General features: G+C 43.0%; 1 protein-coding gene across 11 annotated transcripts in view; it reads left to right on the top strand.

Moving 5' to 3' along the window:
- The first annotated feature begins 17,163 nt into the window (after positions 1-17,163).
- The window catches only part of NUMB (NUMB endocytic adaptor protein), a 183,824-nt gene continuing 179,253 nt past the window's right edge, over positions 17,164-21,734 (top strand). For 9 of the 11 annotated variants that reach the window (XM_059914582.1, XM_059914589.1, XM_059914591.1 and 6 more), the window contains exon 1: positions 17,164-17,250. The gene's annotated coding sequence lies outside the window, so the exon portion shown is untranslated. Of the gene's footprint in view, positions 17,251-17,323; positions 17,469-21,734 lie in introns of those variants that run through there. The other 2 variants (XM_059914586.1, XM_059914583.1) reach the window with 1 other exon arrangement.

Genomic DNA, 21,734 nt, shown 5'->3' with positions numbered 1-21,734 from the left:
ATCGTGGCCTCTCTTGTTGTGGAGCACAGGCTCCAGACGCGCAGGCTCAGTAGTTGTGGCTCACGGGCCCAGTTGCTCCGCGGCATGTGGGATCTTCCCAGACCAGGGCTCGAACCCGTGTCCCCTGCATTGGCAGGCAGATTCTCAACCACTGCGCCACCAGGGAAGCCCAATTCAGCTGTTTTTTAAAAATCTAAATCGAAAGGCTTATTGTGACTGTGAAAGGCCCACAGTGTAGGATGCTGTGCAGTGTGGAGTAGTGAACAGAACACTGGCTTTGGAAGTCAACATGCTTGAGTCCAAATATTTCGCTGCTTATTAATTATGTGACCTTAGGTGAGTGACTTAAATTCTCTGAGATTTCTTTTTTTTAAAATAAATTTATTTTATTTGTTTATTTTTGGCTTCATTGGGTCTTCGTTGTTGCGTGTGGGCTTTCTCTAGTTGCGGCAAGTGAGGGCTACTCATCGTTGTGGTGCGTGGGCTTCTCATTGCAGTGTCTTCTCTTGTGGAGCATGGGCTCTAGGTGCACGGGCTTCAGTAGTTGTGGCACATGGGCTCAGTAGTTGTGGCTTGCAGGCTCTAGAGTGCAGGTTCAGTAGTTGTGGCACACGGGCTTAGTTACCCCGGGGCATGTGGGATCTTCCTGGACCAGGGCTCAAACCTGTGTCCCCTGAATTGGTAGGCAGATTATTAACCACTGTGCCACCAGGGAAGCCCTGAGATTTCTTTTATTCACTGTAAAATGGTGACAATAATTCCTACTTCATAGGACTGGGTTTTTTTTTTTTTTTAAAACATTGATTCAAAAAAATATTTATTAAAGAGTTATTACATTCCAGGAACTGTTCTAGGTTCTGGGATACCGCAGTGACCAGGATAGTCAAGGCTCTCTACATTATAACTCATGCAAAAAAATCTAGAGTTTTACATGAAACTTGTCCACTGTAAAACATTGGCAATTACTTTAAAAATATTAAAAACACTGAAAACTAACACTGTGCAAAATACATCTGTGAGCCAAATTTTGCCCTTGGGCTGAGAGTTTGTGACCCCTGATATAGGCTTTTCAGATGGTGAGTTTCTAGGCTATTGCTCACTTGGCTGAACCTCAGCACCCTCAGCCTGTTCCCATGTGCTGCCCAGCACCAACCAAAGAAAAATTCCTCATAAAATTCAGGGAAATCGTCCTAGCAAGTAATTGAGTTAGGCAGTGGCCTGGATCTCACCCATCTCTATAAGATGCTGCAGGCTTCTTCAATGATCCAATGAGGCACCATTCATTTTCCATGCCTGGGCTGAGCTGGCACTTTCTACAGGGTAGGTTTGGAAGGCACTTGTGCTTCCCATGCCTTTCAAAATCATCTGCCCTCTGAGAATCTCTTTGGGAGGCCAATTTAGGACACAGTCTCAGATGTTAGGATTTAGCCCTTTCATTCTTCTTTATCTGCTGATACCTGTCACCTCAATTGTTTTTGGCCAAACATATAAGTGTGCACTAGTTGTATAGGAGGCTGTTTCCTCGAACTCAATAATGGTTAATTAATCTGTTTTAGTTCTCTAACATATCCCAGATCTCAGAAAAGAAAAAAAAAGCTTTAAATATATCTTGTAGCTATTCAATTCAGAGTCGAACAAATTTACATTGCTCATTTATCCATCAACAGAGCAGCAGAGTTTAAAGCTCTGGGAAGAGGGATTCTATAGAGAGAATTCAGGAAGTCAGTGCCTTCATTAGGCCATATTACCCTCTCAACACCAAAATGCTGTTTGGAGTACTTCACCCCATAGGGTCATGGAATTCTCCAGTGCCTCTGAGTTTGAGACTTTCACAGGCAGAAGCTAAGTGGAGCACATCAGACTTCCAAAAGCCTCTACCAAGACAATGTGATACCATACCTTTGATAAAGGAGGCAAGAATATATAGTGGAGAAAAGACAGCCTCTTCAATAAGTGGTGCTGGGAAAACTGGACAGCTACAAGTAAAAGAATGAAATTAGAACACTCCCTAACACCATACACAAAAATAAACTCAAAATGGATTAAAGACCTAAATGTAAGGCCAGACACTATCAAACTCTTAGAGGAAAACATAGGCAGAACACTCTTGACATAAATCACAGCAAGATCCTTTTTGACCCACCTCCTAGAGAAATGGAAATAAAGACAAAAATAAACAAATGGGACCTAATGAAACTTAAAAGCTTTTGCGCAGCAAAGGAAACCATAAACAAGACGAAAACACAACCCTCAGAATGGGAGAAAATATTTGCAAATGAAGCAACTGACAAAGGATTAATCTCCAAAATTTACAAGCAGCTCATGCAGCTCAATATCAAAAAAACAAACAACCCAATCCAAAAATGGGCAGAAGACCTAAATAGACATTTCTCCAAAGAAGATATACAGATTGCCAACAAACACATGAAAGAATGCTCAACATCACTAATCATTAGAGAAATGCAAATCAAAACTACAATGAGATATCATCTCACACCGGTCAGAATGGCCATCATCAAAAAATCTACAAACAATAAATGCTGGAGAGGGTGTGGAGAAAAGGGAACCCTCTTCCACTGTTGGTGGGAATGTAAATTGATACAGCCACTATGGAGAACAGTATGGAGGCTCCTTAAAAAACTAAAAATAGAACTACCATACGACCCAGCAATCCCACTACTGGGCATATACCCTGAGAAAACCATAATTCAAAAAGAGTCATGTACCACAATGTTCACTGCAGCCCTATTTACAATGGCCAAGACATGGAAGCAACCTAAGTGTCCATCAACAGATGAATGGATAAAGAAGATGTGGCACATATATACAATGGAATATTACTCAGCCATGAAAAGAAACGAAATTGAGTTATTTGTAGTGAGGTGGATGGACCTAGAGTCTGTCATACAGAGTGAAGTAAATCAGAAAGAGAAAAACAAATACCGTATGCTAACACATATATATGGAATCTAAAAGACAAAACAAAAAAATGGTCATGAAGAACCTAGGAGCAAGACGGGAATAAAGACTCAGACCTACTAGAGAACGGACTTGAGGATAGGGGGAGGGGGAAGGGTAAGCTGTGACAAAGTGGGATAGTGGCATGGACATGTATACACTACCAAATGTAAAATAGACAGCTAGTGGGAAGCAGCCGCATAGCACAGGGAGATCAGCTCGGTGCTTTGTGACCACCCAGAGGGGTGGGATAGGGAGGGTGGGAGGGAGACGCAACAGGGAGGAGATATGGGGATATATGTATAAGTATAGTTGATTCATTTTGTTATAAAGCAGAAACTAACACACCATTGTAAAGCAATTATACTCCAATAAAGATGTTAAAAAAAAAAAGACAATGTGATATAGAGAAAAATGGCAGAGTCACGTTCAAACTCCCTTCTGCTATGAATAACTATGTGACTCTGTGAAAAGTACTTTATCATTCTGAGTTTTACTTTCATCATTTGTAAAATGGGAAGAATGATAATTATCTCATGGGTCTTTTGCAGTGGTTCTCAACCTGGTTGCACATTAACATTGCTTTTTAAAATGTGGCAGCCTGGGACTTCCCTGGTGGTCCAGTGGTTGAGATTTCACCTTCCATTGCAGAGGGTGCAGGTTTGATTCATGGTTGGGGATCTAAGATCCCACATGCCTCACAGCCAAAAAAAAAAAACTAAAACATAAGACAGAAGTGGGCTTCTCTGGTGGCACAGTGGTTAAGAATCCACCTGCCAATGCAGGGGACACGGGTTTGAGCCCTGGTCTGGGAAGATTCCACATGCCATGGAGCAACTAAGCCCATGCACCACAACTACTGAGCCTGAGCTCTAGAGCCCACAAGCCACAGCTACTGAACCCACATGCCACAACTACTGAAGCCTGCGCGCCCAGAGCCCGTGCTCCACAACAAGAGAAGCCACGACAATGAGAAGCCCGGGCACCGCAACAAAGAGTAGCTCCCGCTCACCACAACTAGAGGAAACCCATGCACAGCAACGAAGACCCAGCACAGCCAAAAAAAAAAAAAGACAGAAACAAATTCAATAAAGATTTTAAAAATGGTCCACATCAAAAAAAATTTTTTTAATTAAAAAAAAAATGTGGCAGCCTGTTCTACAAATTAAGTCAGAATCTCTGAGGGTGAGATCCAGATAGCAGTAGATTATATAAGCTCTGTAGATTATTCTAATATACAGTCAGGATTGAAAATCACTGGTGAGGATTAAATAATATTACTTGTGTAAAAAAAAAAAATTGTTACTTGGGTAAAGCCCGTCTTATAGTTCCTAGTTACTCCCTAACTTAAATTTCAATCCAGCAATTGACTATACTTTTGGCATAGGTTCTAAGATTGCACCACCAGGTGTCAGTCTGACCATACAAGTTGGTTCCTGGAAGCTTCTGTTTACCTGTTCTCACAGTAACAGCCATGTACCATCCCCACAACCATTTGTTGAGTACCTGCTTGCCTTATGCCAGCTACAGTGCTAGTGCCCATGTGATTTCTAATCGTATGACAGGTAGGCAAGGTAGTTATTGCCTCTATCATGAGGAAGCAGAGGGTCAGAAAGATTCCGTGACTTGTACAGGATGCACAGTAAACAGCAGAACTTAGATTCAAGCTTCATTCATTCATTCACTCATTCAAAAACACTGAACCTTACTATGCACAAGGTACTATACATGGAATTGTGGATCCAAAGGTGAACAAAGTATAGTTCTTATCTTCTGGAAGCTCATTTTATCCTTTACTTGTAGGTACATTTGGAAAAAAAAGGGGGGGGCATCTCATTTTACAGTTGTTCTTGGCCTCAGGCGAGCTATATCTAGAACTCAAATGCTATGTCCCTAAGAGGGTAGAATGGCCCTCATAGAATTTCCTGGGATGGCTGTTCCACTGTACCCAGCCATTATAAAAAAATAAAAAGAATTTGAGAGCCTATTAGTTATTTATGAAGCTAGGGACCACATCTGTTTTACCACTGTCTTATTTGCTTATTTACACCCTCAGCAGCAAACTATTAGCATAGAGTACGTGTCTAATTTTTAGTCAATGGATATTTACTGAATGAGTGAATGCCTAGTATTGTAAGCACTGCACATGAAGAGTCACAAGGGAAATGTTTAAAGAAGTCTGCACTGTATTCTGGTAAGCAGATTTGAATATTTCCTTCCAAAGGTTGTTCTAAAAAGCTCCAGTTGATTCATCCCTGAGGCGGGAAAGTCTCACAGATCTTGCAGAAGGTTCTAAATGAGCCAGGGGCCAGAGAATTATTATATTATTACATTTGATCAGTGGATCCAGAGTCTAATGGCTACTCAGGAGTTTGTTCCGTATCACAAAGATACCAGCTGTTATGTCTCTGAGTTGTCATTCACTAACCAAGCAGTTTGACAGTTAGGACCATAAGGATTACCAGGTTGAGACAGACCTATAGTCCATTTAATATTCTCTTACCTTGGACGAAAGGTTATTCAAGTAGTGGTTCTTAAACCTGGTTGTGAATCAGAATCACTTGGTGGAGCTTTGCAAAAATAAAGTACAGATCCCTGGACCCTACTCCAACCTAATGAAGTGGAACCCCTGGAACTAGGAAAGGGATCTGGGACTCTGCAGTAGGACTGGGGTTGAAAAATGACTGGTTCATTCATGTATGGCTCTGCAATTCATAAATTTGCTCTAATCATTTCTGTATTCTGACTATATTCCCTCCCTGGATGAAGAGTTCCATGCATTTATTACCTACACCTTAAAGTATTCTTTTTTTTTTTTTTTACCAGTTCTCATCTTAACTCTACTGGAAGTTTGTCAATGATGTTATAATCCTAGGATTTGGGGATTTGGGAGCAGAGTTCATGGTGATCTTACCCATGCTGTTTGTGATACTATAGAGTTAGCTCAGCTCTCCCCCTAAAGCATGCCTAGCAGTCACATGCCCATTCTTGAGATTTTTCTTGGTTTACAAGCAGCTCTGGCTTTATTAAGTGATCCATTCCGCATCAGTTAGACAACCTTTGTCCACTTTGTGCAACAGCAGAAAAATAATATCTGTTCCTGTGATGATTGTGACCTGGGATTGTTACTGCTTAGGTCATTCAGGACAGGTAAGTACTTGTTGCAGGCTCAGGTTAAAGTCCTGTTATGAATCTAGTCAGCCTGTTAGCTTTGGAGACACCAGGAAGGGGAATATACTTTCACTTAAGAACTCAATCACTAACATATCACTTTGGAATGACAATCTGGTTGGTTTGTGGAACAGAGACCAGAAGAGGTAGTGGGGCAGGAGCATTTATAGCAAAGTATACAAGGCAGTGAATAGAGAAGTAGAATACCAGGGTCACATACCTGTCAAATAGAATGAAAAAGGGTCTGGTTTAACCACTTCCTTAAAAAAAAAAAGGGCTAAGTGGTGGGAGATGGAGAGCCACAGTTGGGGTGATCATTTTGGAGTCTCCAAATATCCTTTGATAAGTCAAAGTTTCTAAATAGCCTTACACATGTAAAAAAAGAGGAGAGGAGAGAGAGGGCTTAGGAGAGAGAGAGAGAGAGAGAGGGAGAAGTGTTACCAGGTCACAGCCTACACATCCCTCCACACAAATTAGACCTGGCCAGGATCTGTTGCACAGAAAACTTACTGGTGCTTGGTTGGAAATTTGTAATCCTCCAATGATGGGGATTTTTGGTTGTATTCCTTACAGACCTCGGCAATGAACATGTTCTCAACTGAGGTTATTAGAAAACAGATCTCCAGGGACTGGTCCACCCAAGATGAAAATACTGTGGCCTCTGATTCCAATACAGGGGCTCAAAGATGCTCCGGGTCCTCTATGAATCAACAATCAAAATAATAATAACTTTTCCTGGCATTTCTTTTCATCTAGAGATTTCAAAGCATTTCACAAACATCTGCCCATTCCTTGGGTAGCTGATTAAGCCACATCTCTGACAATCATCTTTTGCGTGGGGTCCTTCCATCAACTGATGGCTGAGCAGGAAATAGAGTGTGGGCCTCCTGATCCAAGACCTCACACTCAACACTCACTCCCTCTCTTTACTACCCAATCTGCAGCAATCTATGCTCCCATGGGGCATAGTTCTTCATAGGGCCTGTGTGTCAGATCTGCCTGCTTCTTTGCTGTCATCACTTCCCACTGACTGCATTTCTGATTCCCTGTGTCCTGGCAAGTGGGCTGTGCCTTGGTTGTTTGGAATGTGAGAACTGTTGAAGGATCTCTAGGGATCCTTCATGTCTTGTCATCCTTCATCCCAATTCACAACTCCCCCACAATCTCAGGGCCATCAGAGTGCTGTGTCCTGTGGTGTGTCCTTCCTCCTTCTCTATTTCCATCCTCACTTCCCCTCTGCAGAAGAAGAGGAAACCACAGACCAAGAGCTTTTGAGGTAAGAAGGAATGGGAAGGAAAAGTTTTGTCTTTTCTCTCAGTTTATCCTCTTGTTCCCAAGGAGGAGGCCGAGACCATGAACAATGACCCCCAACGGGAGGATTAGCAGGATGAGTTTTTGCTTGCATCACTCATCCCGAGGGAGTTGAATTTTTTTGTTTTTTATCTGGAGCAGGAATGACTCAGTGCAGACCCTTGATGGGGAAATCCATCCCAGAGCCTGAGAGGGAAGTAGCAGAGGGCCACCACCAGCCCAGCATTTTAATTTAATTTTCAGACCAGAACAGTTTCACTGAGTCAGAGGAAACTGAGTTCTCCCTCTCCCCACTGTTGGCAACTGAAGGAATGACCCTGTCTCTCTATGGGAGTCCAACAGAGACAGGCAATGAGATTTCAAATTCATAATGCAGGGAAGGCCCTGTACACACTGGTAGAAGGCTTTATTTAGTCATATCCCCCCACTGTGCTTTTACCTACTAATTACTGTAACCACTAGTGATCATTATATGATAATTAGCACATGCCTTTTTTTATAACTCTCATAGCACCACCCCAAAATAAATGATGGTGTAGAGTGGGAAGGCTGCTCCTAGAGACAACTCCTGACTCATTCATTCACTAAACATTTAGTGAGCTACTTTGGGTCAGGCCTCGTGCTAGGAGCTGTGAGCAGGATGGATGAGTTTCCTGGTATCACAATGCTGCAGGAGAGATAGGCACTATGCAAGTTTACACATGGGATGTGTGTATTCCACACAGAAGTGCAGTGTGTATAAGAGGGGCATCCAACCCAGTGGTGGCTGGGAGAGGAGGTGTCAGCAGGCTCCACTGTAGTAGTGACTTTGAAGGTGAGATCTGTAGGATGAGTAGCAGCTAGTAAATGGAATCTAACTTAGGGTAAACCTATACTATTGGTATAATTTCCCCAGAACATAGAGTTAAACCCAAAGCTGCCTCCTTATATCAACCCTCCAAAGTAACTCCCAGGCTCCTTCAAATACAGTGCCTCGGAGTCTGCTTCTGTACAGTGTGACGATACCTTGGGAAAGTGTGAAATTCTACACAAGTGGAAGATGTAATTATTGTATCCCATTAGAGAGACTATTTCAGGGAGGAAGATGGCACGAGGGAAACAGGTGTGAAAATCAGGTTCTTCTATTTCCACACCCAGGCTCAGTTCTCCGTGCCCTTGGGATGAGCTGGGTCTGCCTCAGGAAATATGTTTGTCTGCCTTCACTTGAGCAACAATATGCTTCTTATCAGCTGCTGCTCTGAGAAGACACTGATGTCCTTTTGCAGGAAACTAACAGGAAAAGAAAGAAAGCCTACCACTAAATACACTTCCTGAGGGCAAAATGAAATGCCTGTTGCTCTGGCTGCCTGTAGGAAAAGGCTGAATAAATAAACACACCATCCCTATTGTGTAGGCAGACTTCCTGGGGGCAAGTCCTCATCTCCTCAGCCCTTCTTTCCCTTCTATAATTGGCCATCCTGCAAAAAAGCAGACAGAGATCTTCTCTGGCTGCAGAGCGGTACTGAGCCTTATTTATAATTCTCCCCTTTCTCAAACACAGAGGAAACACAGAGTTAGAAGAAGAAGAGACAAGAGTGACAGGAAGAGGAACTTGATGTTGCTATACACCTCTCCTTTAACCTCACAGAACTTTCCCAGCAGCTTCTGCTTTGAGCCTTTCTGTGCACTAATCTGGAAACACCTGGGAACATGCCCAGAGGAGAAGGGACCAGAGCTGGTGCATCTCAGAAAATCAAGGGGCCTGTTTAAATCACAGCTGCACAGGTGACTTGATTTGGAGGCAGAGGTGTAACTGTTATTACCTGTGAGTATTTATTGAGCTCTAATGCTCTAGCACCACGGAAGAAACTGTTGGAGACGGTGACTCTGGATCAGGAAACAGCTCCAGTTGAAAAGATCCTAGGGTACTTCCTTGTGAGGATAGTTTCTTCTTCTGCCTGGAACACAGACAAAAGGAAAGAACATGTACAAATATAAAGAGAGGGAGGGAGGGAGGGAGGGAGAGAATATTTGAGTAGATACTCCTGGCCTGAAAAGATCAGATGAGGTGAGCTATGCACTTGGACCTTTGTTCTTCTATAATGTTTTCGGTTTAAAGATCATTTATATTTTAGGGGTATTTCCCTGCCATTTTTCTTATATAATAATCATGGGTGAGCCCTGAGAAATGACTCAAAGCCAAAATAATGGGGTTTCCTTGATTATAGTTCCTCATTTTCTCTGGCCACCAGCCAGCCCTCAATATCCTCCTCCCTTACAAGGAAGCCACTCAACGCAGCCCTGCTGGGTCACTCTAACCTTGTAGTGATCTTTCGTTCATGTTGCAAACTGGACTCTCTTCTTCCAACTTTCTAATTGCAAAATTTCTCTTTCTTCAGTCTCTTGATTCTGACTTCTCCCAATCCAGGTGTGCAATCCGCCTCTTGGGTGCCCTTACTCCATCCACGGAGCCTGGGTAGAATCCCCCTTTCTCTCATCCTCAGTTAACGACTGACAGCAGACTACACAGTGACCAGCTTCTTTTGAAAGGGACAAAAGTCACACAGCCAAGTCCTTGCTCATTCTGGGCACACTCCCCTCTCTCTGGAACTTTAATGGATCCAGGCTCAGATTTCTGCATACTGGAAGGTGCTGCCATACTTAGCCCATCTTGCTTGTTTTGAGCATGCCTTTCTTAGTATAGCGCAGGCAGGAAATTAGACTGGATCATGGCTTTGTTGGTCATACTTTATGAGCCCCAAATCTAGAATTGTGTTCTGGCAAGTATAGGGTACACATGGATAAATGAGGCAAAACATTTGAAAATTAGACCATTCTGGAAGTTACTGTAATCATAGCATATCTTTCCAGTAGCTGGGAGGGGCAACCAGATAGCATACACTCATATAACGTTAATAATAATTAATGGTTACTGAGCGCTTACTATGCATCACGTCCTTCCTGAATTATGTAGATTATCTCATTTATTGCTCATAAAAGTTTCCTCCTAGTAGCTAGAAGGGAGAGAAAACCAATCATTATATACTCAATAATAACATTAATAGTAACAATAGTTATTGTATACACCAGGTACATAATATATGCCAGGCCCTGAATTGAACATATTCTCTCCCTTAATGTTTAAACAAAACCTACAAGTAGGTATTATTATTATTATTATTATACTAAGGTAGTCTGCTTCTAAAGTGACTCCAATGATCCCTCTTCTGGTATTTACATCCTTGTGTAATCCCCTTTCCTTGAGTGTGGGCTGGACCTAATGACTTGCTTTTAACTAATAGAATGTGGCAAGAATTTTGGGATGTCACTTCTGTGATTAGATTACAAAAGACTGTGACTTGCGTCTTTTTAGCAGTCTCACTCTTACTGGCCCTCTCTCTTGCCCTCTTGCTGGCTTGCTCTGATGAAGTAAGCCGCCATGTTTTGAGGTGCTCTATGGAGAGATCCACAAGGCAAGGCACTGAGGGAAGTCCTGAGCTAATAGCTCATGAGGATCTAAGGCCTTAGCCTAAAGCCTGTGAGCTAAGGAACCCTGCCAACAATGATATGACTGAGCTAGGATGCAGATTCATCCTAATTGAGCCTTTTTTTAAAAAAAAATTAATTTATATCTTTGGCTGTGCCAGGTCTTAGTTGCAGCACGCAGGATCTTCATTGCCGCGTGGGGGATCTTCGTTGTGACATGCAGGATCTTTAGTTGTGGCATGAGGGATCTAGTTCCCTGACCAGGGATTGAACCCGGGCCCCCTGCATTCAGAGCATGGAGTCTTAACCACTGGACCACAAGGGAAGTCCCCCAATTGAGCCTTGAGATGACTGCAGCCTTGTGAGACCCCCAGAGCCAGAGGACCCAGTTAAGCTGCATCAGGATTTCTGAACCACAGAAACAGAGATAATAATTACTGTTTTAAGCTACTAAGTTTTTGCGTAATTTGTTGTGCAGCAAGAGATAACTAATACATATCCCGTTTTGTGGATGAAGGAACTGAAGTTTAGGTAGATGAATCAACTTTCCCAAAGTCACACAGCTACGAATGGCAGAGCCAGGATCTGAACACATTTAGGTTCAAGAGTCTGAGTTCAAGTCTACTTTCTTATGAGATTCCAAGTGATTAGAAAACTGGAGCTCTAGAAGGTATTCTACTCTCTGAAATCCTTGGAGTGTAGCCATGTTTCCAGGAAACTCTTTGTGTGTGTGTAAAACTGGGATGGACAAAAGTTTAAAAGTGCTTTGAGAGGCCCACTCCCTGCTGCAGAAGAATGGCTGGTCCACCCATAGATCTGGTGATAGTAACCAGGGGTTCCATTCAATAGCACAATGGCAGAGCTAAGAGCTGCAGCCCATCCATTTTACAAGCACTCAAGCCATCTTACCTATGCTATGCAAGGTGGGTAGAGGGGTACATACACTTTTCTTGAGGATGAAAATTCATGCATTGAGTAATGAGAAGGTATGGTGTGCTATTTAAAAATCACATGAGCTCTAGAATTGGAAAGCAAATGGTTCTGCCTGAGGGAACACCCTCTTCCACTGACTTTTTTTTTTTTTTTCTTCTTCCCTCCATGGAACAGAGCCTTGAATTTTGAAACCACAGTGCTTTGTTCCAGCATGGAAAGCAGCTTGGCACGTCCCTTTGTTGGAAGCTCCCCAGTTTGGGATGGCAAAAACATCTTCTTCCAGAAAATTTCCCTTTGTTTATCCAGAGCTTCATGCCAGTGGTCACCTTTATGAAATCAAATGAAGATGCACTCGATGCAGTTGGCTGCAGGAATCTATCCTTCCTTGTCAGCTTTGCCCTGGTGCAGAAGCAGCACCTGGGGATTTCCAGGTGGCAGGAGAACAATGATCCTATAGGGTAGCCTTCTGGCCCCATTCTCCTTTCAACCAGTGGCAGAGGCTGCGCTTGGTTGGTGCAGTTGTGCAACCTGGTGTAAAGTCCATAGCTGCGGAGGTGGGGGTAGGACTCTAAGCTGGCTCAGCACTCTGATTGTGGCCTCTTGACTCTTTCTCGATTTCATTACCCTCTTCTCTATGGGTCCTCTCTCTCTTTTTCTTTCTCTTTCTCTCTCTCTCTCAGTTCTCATTTCCTCTGTCTCTGTCTCTCTTTCTCTCTCTTTCCTCCCTTCTCTCCAATGCCTTCATCCCTGTCAACCTCCACCTTCAGGGGTCCCAAACTCAGGGAACCATCGCTTATCAAATATCATGGCTTTGCCCCTAACTGCTAGCAGCAGGCAGCTCTGGCCCTTGTCTGCTTACCTGAGTGATTTTCTTCTCCACCAGTTGTCTGTTTCTCGAATCCATTTGGAATTGTGTGTAGAAACCAGGGAGGAAAAAATCCAAAAACAAACAAACAAAAACCCCCAAAAGGAGCTTTTCCATTGTGAGATTGACTCCTGGACTAAAATAGAAATGAAAAGAGACTTAGATTTTGCTCCCTTGAAAAGTGATATGATGAAAAGAGAGGAGTAGCAAAGAAAAGAGAGCAAAAAGCACCAGCATACACTAGACCCCAAGGCAAACCATACCACTCAGATATTGGGGCATCACTCTGAGTCCATCATTTTCCACTTAATCAGGATTTATAAAGGTTATTTTTGCCTGTACTATACCTGTCATCCTGGTCTTGCTCAAGTGGTTTTGCACAGATACCATCTGCACCACCTCCACAGCCAGCCACGCGACACAAAGCTGCAGACTCCCTGACCCCAGTGCTCTTGCTTTTTAAGAGGGGGCCTTGAGAGTGATGTAGAAGCACATAACACAGGAAAGAAAAGAGAAGCTGGATGGAGTAATTATGTTACAAGGTTACTTTGTGCACACAAAATCAAAACAAAAGTAAAACGTAGGGTTCAAGCATTAACTTTTCCAGTACTGCATGGGCTTCAATAACACAATAGCCTTCTGTTGGATCAAAGAATGTTCCTTAAAACCTTCCTTCTTTAAGGTTTTCTCTCTTCTTACTGCGTTGTACATGTTTATATTACATTTTTCTTTTCCTTTTTAAAATTTATTTATTTTTGGCTGTGTTGGGTTGTCACTGCTGCGCATGGGCTCTCTCTAGTTGTGGTGAGCGGGGGCTACTCTTCATTGTGGTGCATGGGCTTCTCATGGCAGTGGCTTCTCTTGTTGCAGAGCACAGTCTCTAGGCGTGCAGCCTTCAGTAGTTGTGGCACGTGGGCTCAGCAGTTGTGGCTCACAGGCTCTAGAGCGCAGGCTCAGTAGTTGTGGTGCACGGGTTTAGTTGCTTCGCGGCATGTGGGATCTTCCCAGACCAGGGTTGGAACCCGTGTCCCCTGCATTGGCAGGTGGACTCTTAACCACTGCACCACCAAGGAAGTCCCCATTTTTCTTCTTAACTGATTTTCACAAGGAATGGGAGGGTAGGAGTATATATGTATGTATGAGCAAAAATATTTATAAATGCTTTTTTTTCTTTTAGTGTATGAAATAGGAGGGGGACTTCCCTGGCGGTCCAGTGGTTAAGGCTCTGCTCTTCCACATGTGGCACATACATACAATGGAATATTACTCAGCCATAAAAAGAAATGAAATTGAGTTATTTGTAGTGAGGTGGATGGGCCTAGAGTCTGTCATACAGAGTGAAGTAAGTCAGAAAGAGAAAAACAAATACTGTATGCTAACACATACATATGGAATCTAAAAAAAAAAGGTTCTGAAGAACCTAGGGGCAGGACAGGAATAAAGACTCAGACATAGAGAATGGACTTGAGGACATGGGGAGGGGGAAGGGTAAGTTGGGACGAAGTGGGAGAGTGGCATGGACATATACACACTACCAAATGTAAAACAGATAGCTAGTGGGAAGCAGCCGCATAGCACAGGGAGATCAGCTCGGTGCTTTGTGACCACCTAGAGGGGTGGGATAGGGAGGGTGGGAGGGAGACACAAGAGGGAGGAGATATGGGGTTATATGTATAAGTATAGTTGATTCACTTTGTTATAAAGCAGAAACTAACACACCATTGTAAAGCAATTATACTCCAAAAAGATGTTAAAAAAAAAAAAAAAAAAAAAAGCCCAGTAAGGAGAATCTCAGCAAGCACCTGGGCAGATGGACAGCCTTGAAGAGTTGCTGTACCCTCTCATGCATGGGAGCAACCAAATGATTTCTGTGTCCCCAAGAGAAGCGGGGAAGTCACAGAGGGGCCCTCCAGACCTGAAGGAGTCATACAGCTGGGATCTAGGGACACCTCTGCAGCACCCTGCTTGGCTGATGTTCAAAGCCCAGTCCAAGTGACTGCCATCGCTGTGGGTGTCAGTGTGAGCAGACGGCACCAGGGACTATGCACCCCTCGCCCACTCCTTAAGTCCCCAAGAAAAGGAGGAAACAGAAATCCCCAAAGCCACTAATGGCATCTTCTCTATGCCAGGCACTTGTTCTAGGCACTTGTATTACAGCAATAAATAAAACATTAAAAAAAAAAAAAGACTCTGCTCTTCTACTGCAGGGGGCACAGGTTCGATCCCTGGTCAGGGAACTAAGATCCCACATGCCATGTGGTGTGGCCAAAAAATAAAATAAATAAACAAATAAAATGAAATAGAAGGAATAGCTGACCTTGATGGCAATTTTCCTAGTTTTGTGATAGTAATTCTGCTCAGTTCCTGAACTTGGATGACAAGTCCTCTTAGTGAGGCTGGCCTAATTCTATGTTCTCTATGGCACATAGTCACTATGGCTGTGCAAGAGCCATTACTACCCAAAGTACCATAATAATGGCCATGTCCTCCTATGACGTTATTGTTTCCTATCTGCCAGGACATTAATTGCCTTCTAACTTGCTCTAAAATTGGTAGGTAGGACACACTGCCAAGACTAGAGAGAAGAAAGCTGCTGGTAATATATTAAAAAGCTGGGTAAAGGACGTACTGCTACCTCCTTCTTCTCATTGGAGCGTCTTCACATTTACATGTTACTTCTTTTGTTATGGGATGTTAGTTCAGGCTGGCCTTATGTCTTGGATTCCATCTTATCATGGTCAATGTCTGATCTTTCCTTCAATTGAATGATTCAGACATCTCTGAAGTTATTTTGGCTTTTCCACTTTCCTTTTACAGGCTTTTTATGAGTCATTGAATTGAAGGGGAGGTTATTTCTAAATTGGAAGGTAAGGATGAGAGAAGGGGGAGGAAAGTTCTGGAAAATAACTGGGAAAAGACACCTTATTGTTATGTAGAGTTACTGGAGGAATAATTTCCGCTTAGTTTGGTGATAGAGGTATGTAGTTTATTTAAACCTGACTAAAAATATATGTTAGAAAATAGACAATTTTTTTTTGGATAATGAACCATGCAGTTTTAAACTCCTTATACCTTGCTGGAACAGAATAGGAGGGTAAATAGAAGAGATATGGAACAAAGAGTTAGTGGGACTAAGAAAGGGGCAAAGTCCAGATTCTTGGTGCCACAGAAAGTCCCCAACCATTAAAGGGATGCTTAAGAGGGAAGTACCCTTGACCTGTCCCAGTCCATTCCTGAGTGTATGTTTCATGACCCACGGGTTTGTGTATGATAGGTGGAGTTGTGAGGAAGGTACATTTAAATCTGATTTAGAAATTGAAAGAATAATTAGGCCAGCATTTTGCTATTTAGGAGCAGGAAAAGGGGTGGAAATGAAAAAGAAACGCAAAAAACTAATGATGGATGTATTTCTAGGAGCACAAGAGTTTTTATAGCAACACCAAATTTCTCAAAAGTGTCTACTGTGATTTGTACCCAAATGAGTAAAAATGCAATCATTTATTCTTGTGCATTGTGCCAATATGAGAAAGGAACTGCAGTCATTCAATGGTCCTAATTTAGACTGCTTAGGAAGAGGAGAGGTTTAGAAAAAAAGGCAAGTTTTTAAGTATCTGACACACAACTAGTAGGGCTATTTAAGAACTGCTGAGCATAAAAATCAAGTTGCGGGAGCCGAATTCTCTTGTCCAGAGCATCACAAGGGTAAAATATGGCCCACTTAGTCCAAACTTGCTGTTGGTTGCCTGGTCACTTCGCAGGAGCCAGCCAGGGGTGAGTCTGGAAGCTGGAGAACCCTCAACACGCCACTTCAATTTATTAACTGCAACCAAAGTGGACTGACCTCTGCAAAATAAACGGTTGTGCTTTGCCCTTTAGCATGGAGCCTTCTGGAAAGAACGTCAAGGAAATTGGGCATCTTAGGACCTCAAGAAGGGGAAATTTTAATCTGTATACTGCTTTTCTCTCAAGGGGTTGTAAATGATTTTTAAACACAACCTCTGATGTTGCTGTTTTGTAAGTACTACCCTCTGGGTAAGCTAGCAGTGATAAGCTTCTCCTTATAGGGAGGAAGTTGGAGAAACGGAAGAGTTTCCAGAGTCAACTCTACCACAAAGAGTTAACCCTTCCCCTCGGACGTGAGCGTCTGCCCCTTCCTTGCTTTCTACTGCGCAACCAAACTGCGCCCAAGCTCGAACCAACCATGGCGGTCACATCCTTTGCCAGTTGACTTAACAGACACTTTCGGCAGCCTATCAGAACTTTGAACTGCCCAACCATCAGCCAATTACAACTAAAGCTTGGTCTAGGACGCTCCAGGTCCGGGAGGGGGGTTAATACCGGGTCAGGAAAAGGGGTGGTAAGGAAGCTTTGACGGACGGGTAAACTAAACCAATAAGAGCAGAGAGCTGCCGCCCCACTACCCAATGGAGAGATAGGAAGTGTGAAGCGGGGTGGGCCTGTTGTCATGGGGGAGGTGGTGGCGCTAGGTGGCTACTGGCGCCCGAGGTAGAGGCAGTGGCACTGGAGTTGGCCGGGGGCAGCGGCAGGTGAGTACCGGTAACGCTGACCTGAGGTCTGGGGGCAGTCGCGGGGCGGAAACTCCAGCTCGGCGCTCCCGAGGCGGAAGCCAGCGGAAGGGGGCCTGGACTGCGGGCCGGGTCGGGCCCCGGTCGGGGCCAGGGCGGGGGCGGCGGCGGCCAGTTCGCGCTGACTGGGCTGGTGGGAGAGCCGTCCGGCTCCTGGCGGCGGAGTTCGTGGTGGCAAGGTAGGCTGGGGCCGGACCCAAGCGGGTCAGGCCGGGAGGTCCCTTGGGACGCTTAGCTGCGCGGGTCTGGGGCACTGCCCGGCGTCCGGTGTGTGAGGGGTAGGTCCTTGGGGAGACGGGGGTGTCTGGGGTCCCAGAGAACGGGGTGACCCGGGGTGACCGGTTACGACCTGGTCCGCGGGCGGGGTGACTCGGGAATACCCAGGACAGCTTGGGTGCGAGGAGGAAGGGGAACCCGGGAAGCCCGGGAGCGGCCCGAGAGGAGAAAGCTGGGGGGCCGGGAGACTGGGAGTGGCCCGGGTCCGAGGGAGAAGGGAGGCCGAGGGCGGCCGGGGTCTCAGCGAGGGCGTTGAGGAAAGGCAGGGAGGCACCTGGGGATCCTCCTGAGAAAGGCGGCCATCCGAGAGAGGAGCGCTCTTGGGGTTCTTGCGGGGCTTTGGAGTGTCGGACTCGTGGAGACCTTGAACAGCTTGGGGAGGAACGGGAGCGCCCTGCCCCCCACCGCTGGTCTGGGATGGGAAATCCAAGACTGGCCTGGGAACTCCTGGGTCTGAGGGTCCCCGGGAAACCAGGGTTTTGAAAAAAGTCCTGGAGGAGTAGCTTGGGTTTGAGACTGTGGTGAGGGGTTTAGCTGAGGAATGGAAGTTCTCTCAGTTGGAGATAAGTCAAGCAAAATGACACGGGGGTGGGCGGGAGAAGTTGTTTCCTTGTAGGAAGGGAGTAGGAGGTAGGGCGTAGTAGGAGGGAGCGAGAAAGTTGCTCAGGAAGAGACTAGTGGTCTTGTGGAAACTGGCCGGAACAGTAGATATGAGAAATTAACATGGGGCCCTTAATAGGTTTTAAGGACTTTAGAAATAGAAGAACCTTCAGCTTCATAATACTAAGATGCCATCTAGGAGCAGAGAAAGGGTTCTAAAAGCAAGGTTGTGACTTACATTCCAATGCTTTAGAAAAGAAATTTGTTTTAGGACGCGAGCAATAATGTTAGAAAATAAGGACATTGACAAGATGGGTAATTTGAAAGGGGAAAAGGGGATAGCTGAACTAAAGGAGTGGGACCGGGGACTTAATCAGAAAGAAGAGAGGCATGAAGAGGACAGGCTTAACTTTCGCCAAATTAGAAATAAATTTGAATTCTAGTTCCACCACTTAGCTTTGACAGCTTAATCTCTCTCTGTGTGGAAGTTTCATCTGTGTAATAGGGATAACAATACTTCCTACTTCTTAGGGTTGTTTTTTCACATGAGTTAATATCTGTGGAACTTTTAGAATAGTGACTGGCACAAAGTAAGCACTGTACTGGATTATTAAATGTGTAGAGGATAAAGAAAGTCCTGAATTCTTTAATGCGTTGTTCTCAAACTTTAACTTGAACCAGAATCACCTGGACGGCTTGCTAAAATGTAGACTGCTGGCTCCACCCAGAGTTTCTGATTCAGTAGGTCTGGGATGGGGCCTGAGAGTTTGCATTTATCTCAGGTGATGGCTTATGTTGGTCAGGGGAACCACTTGCTTTATTGAAAACAGTAGTAATGTAGCAACCTTAAAATACTTGTCTACCCTGCTAGAGACAGGTAGAAGCAAATTGCAAAGAAAAGATCCTAATACTGTATAAGGGATGCCCTATTTTAAGCCTGTGTTTTTCAAACTGTGGATCATGATTTATTAGTAACTTATAAAATCAATTTAGTGGGTTAAATTGATTAAAAATAAAATAGAATAAAAATAAAACAGAATAGAACAGAATTGACTACCATTGTACGTGGCAAGGAAAAATATTGTTTTGGGAAATTTTGCTCATACATGTGTATACTAGGTCACAATGTAAAATGTATTTCTTACATTAAAAGGAGTTTGTAAAACTGTTTTGAGCCATGCACTGCAGCAAAAGCAGCCCTTCAGTAGGGACATCCAGGGACTGGGTTTATTGTTTATTTATTTTTCTTTTTGTGGTAATTTTCTCAGGTGTTGATACATTCTATTAAATTTCTTCAGTTTCTGATTTGGTTTCTCCTGTGTTTGCCTTATCATACATTGTGTTGTGCTTCTTTTTAAATACTGAGAATCTTTAGCATGAGGACTAAAGGGAATTTGAGGTAGAGAGGTGAAATTGAGTGGTGTTTCTCAGATGTGGTCCACTTTTGTTTCACTCATGCCCTCTTGTTTACCTTTTCTTTTTTACCAGTGTACTGTAAAGCACTGTCTGTAAAAAACCTAAGTATACACAGACGTGTTGACAGTAAACAACCAACACAAATAGACTGGTTTGAGAACAGTTCATGTATAGAAAGTAAGCAAAAACCAAATAAGACACATTTCAAAAGAGAAAAGCAAAAGGGTGTTTCCTTTTTAGAGAGTAAAGGAATTCTAAAGTTTTCATGGCCTTAATACAAAATATGTAATATAAAAGCATTTTTAAGGGAACCAGATATACTTGTGTATTTTAGATTTCTAGGTTTTTGAAGAGAGGAGACATAGTAATAATGCTCAGATGCACCTGGGTAGAGTTTTAACTACAAAGTAAATAGTTTATTAAGCAGGAGCTTTTGTTTTGATGGTTTTCTCCCTTGAGAATGATCTGGATGTGGCATAGAGTTGTAAATTTAACTTGTTTGAGGGACCCAAATGTAATCTATATACTTATTTTAAGCTATATTAAGAATATATATGTATGTTTTGTGCTGTTCTTCGTTTGATTTTTCTTCTATAAGACTAGATGGTTTATATTTAGAAAGAGTTGATTTATGTTTGTTTTAATGGACATAAGGACAGAGAAAACAGTATTGAAAACTGAAAGAGATTCTTACAGCTCTCTTTAAAATCTTTAATCTAGGGGATTTATAACCCTTTCATTAATGTTTTATGAAATTGTGAAGAAACTTTTGGAGTAGCTTTGCATCAGGATTTTTAGATTTTTTTCTCTCTCAAAAATAATTTTTAGTTCTATTTCATGTTTTTATATTTTATTAAAATTTTAATTTTTGTTTGGAAGACTATAAAACATGTAATTATTTCATTTTTGAGTTGAAAAACGTAAGCAGTCTTTTCATAAAACAAATTTACTAATTTTTTGTGACAAAGGTTCCAAGGATGAAAGCTTTTGAATTCCTTGCTTTGAGTTAAATGAAGTATCCCTACCACCAAAATGGTTGTTAAGTCATTGTACAGTTGATGGGCACTTTTGTACAGATCATTGTTCTTTACTAACTGATGGAAGAATGTAAAATCTTAGTAATCGAGTGTGGGAAAAATATAAAATTCATTCTTCATAATTGTGGACATTAACTAGTTTGATTACTTACTTGCTTTTTTTTTAAATTGTGAGTCACTTTGGGTGTTCACAAATTGCTCAGGGGTGACCTGTTGACTGATGGACAACGAACCAAAGCGAGAGTAGGAACTCTCTCTTTTTTTAAAATTTTATTTATTTTATTTATTTATGGCTGTGTTGGGTCTTCGTTTCTGTGCGAGGGCTTTCTCTAGTTGTGGCAAGTGGGGGCCACTCTATATCGCGGTGCGCGGGCCTCTCACTGTCGCGGCCTCTCTTGTTGCGGAGCACAGGCTCCAGATGCGCAGGTTCAGTAATTGTGGCTCACGGGCCCAGCTGCTCCGCGGCATGTGGGATCCTCCCAGACCAGGGCTCGAACCCGTGTCCCCTGCATTGGCAGGCAGATTCTCAACCACTGCGCCACCAGGGAAGCCCCCACTTACTTGCTTTTTAATGAATGGACTTTACTCAGTTGACTTATTATTCACCCATAATTTAATCATACTTATCTAGGAATAGCTCTGATTGCTCAACCGTTTTTACAGTGAGATTTGTTAATCTGTAGTTGAAAAAATGGTGGTTTTTAAATCCCAGAGAAACTGCTCCTGATGGTACAATTTAGTGAGGCTCATTTTCCAGTTTCAAAGATTATTCAGGTAAATGGTTTTTAAAAGTGGAAGTTCAATTAACACTAGTTAATTAAGTTTATTTTCTATTTCAATAAAGTTTTGTCTATTACAAATCGCTTCTGATCTGCTTTCTCTGTTTCTTTCTCTTCAACTACTCATACAATAAATCCTAATGGAAATGTGCTGCCTGAAAATCTAGTTCTGTGAAAGTACAAAACCCCAATGTCTGGTTTTTAGTTTGCTGGGAGAATTCCTTTTATCAGAAAAGGTCCCTTGGTAAACTTATTACCTTAAAAAAAGTCTTTTAATAGAGTACTTGGAAAGCTACGTTTTATTTTGGACTTGCCAAAATACATCTATTGTGTTTAA

Source organism: Balaenoptera ricei, chromosome 2, assembly GCF_028023285.1.
Source record: "Balaenoptera ricei isolate mBalRic1 chromosome 2, mBalRic1.hap2, whole genome shotgun sequence".
Classification (NCBI taxonomy): domain Eukaryota; kingdom Metazoa; phylum Chordata; class Mammalia; order Artiodactyla; family Balaenopteridae; genus Balaenoptera; species Balaenoptera ricei.
The sequence above is the reverse complement of the archived record's forward strand: the minus strand, read 5'-3'. Positions and strand labels throughout refer to the sequence as shown.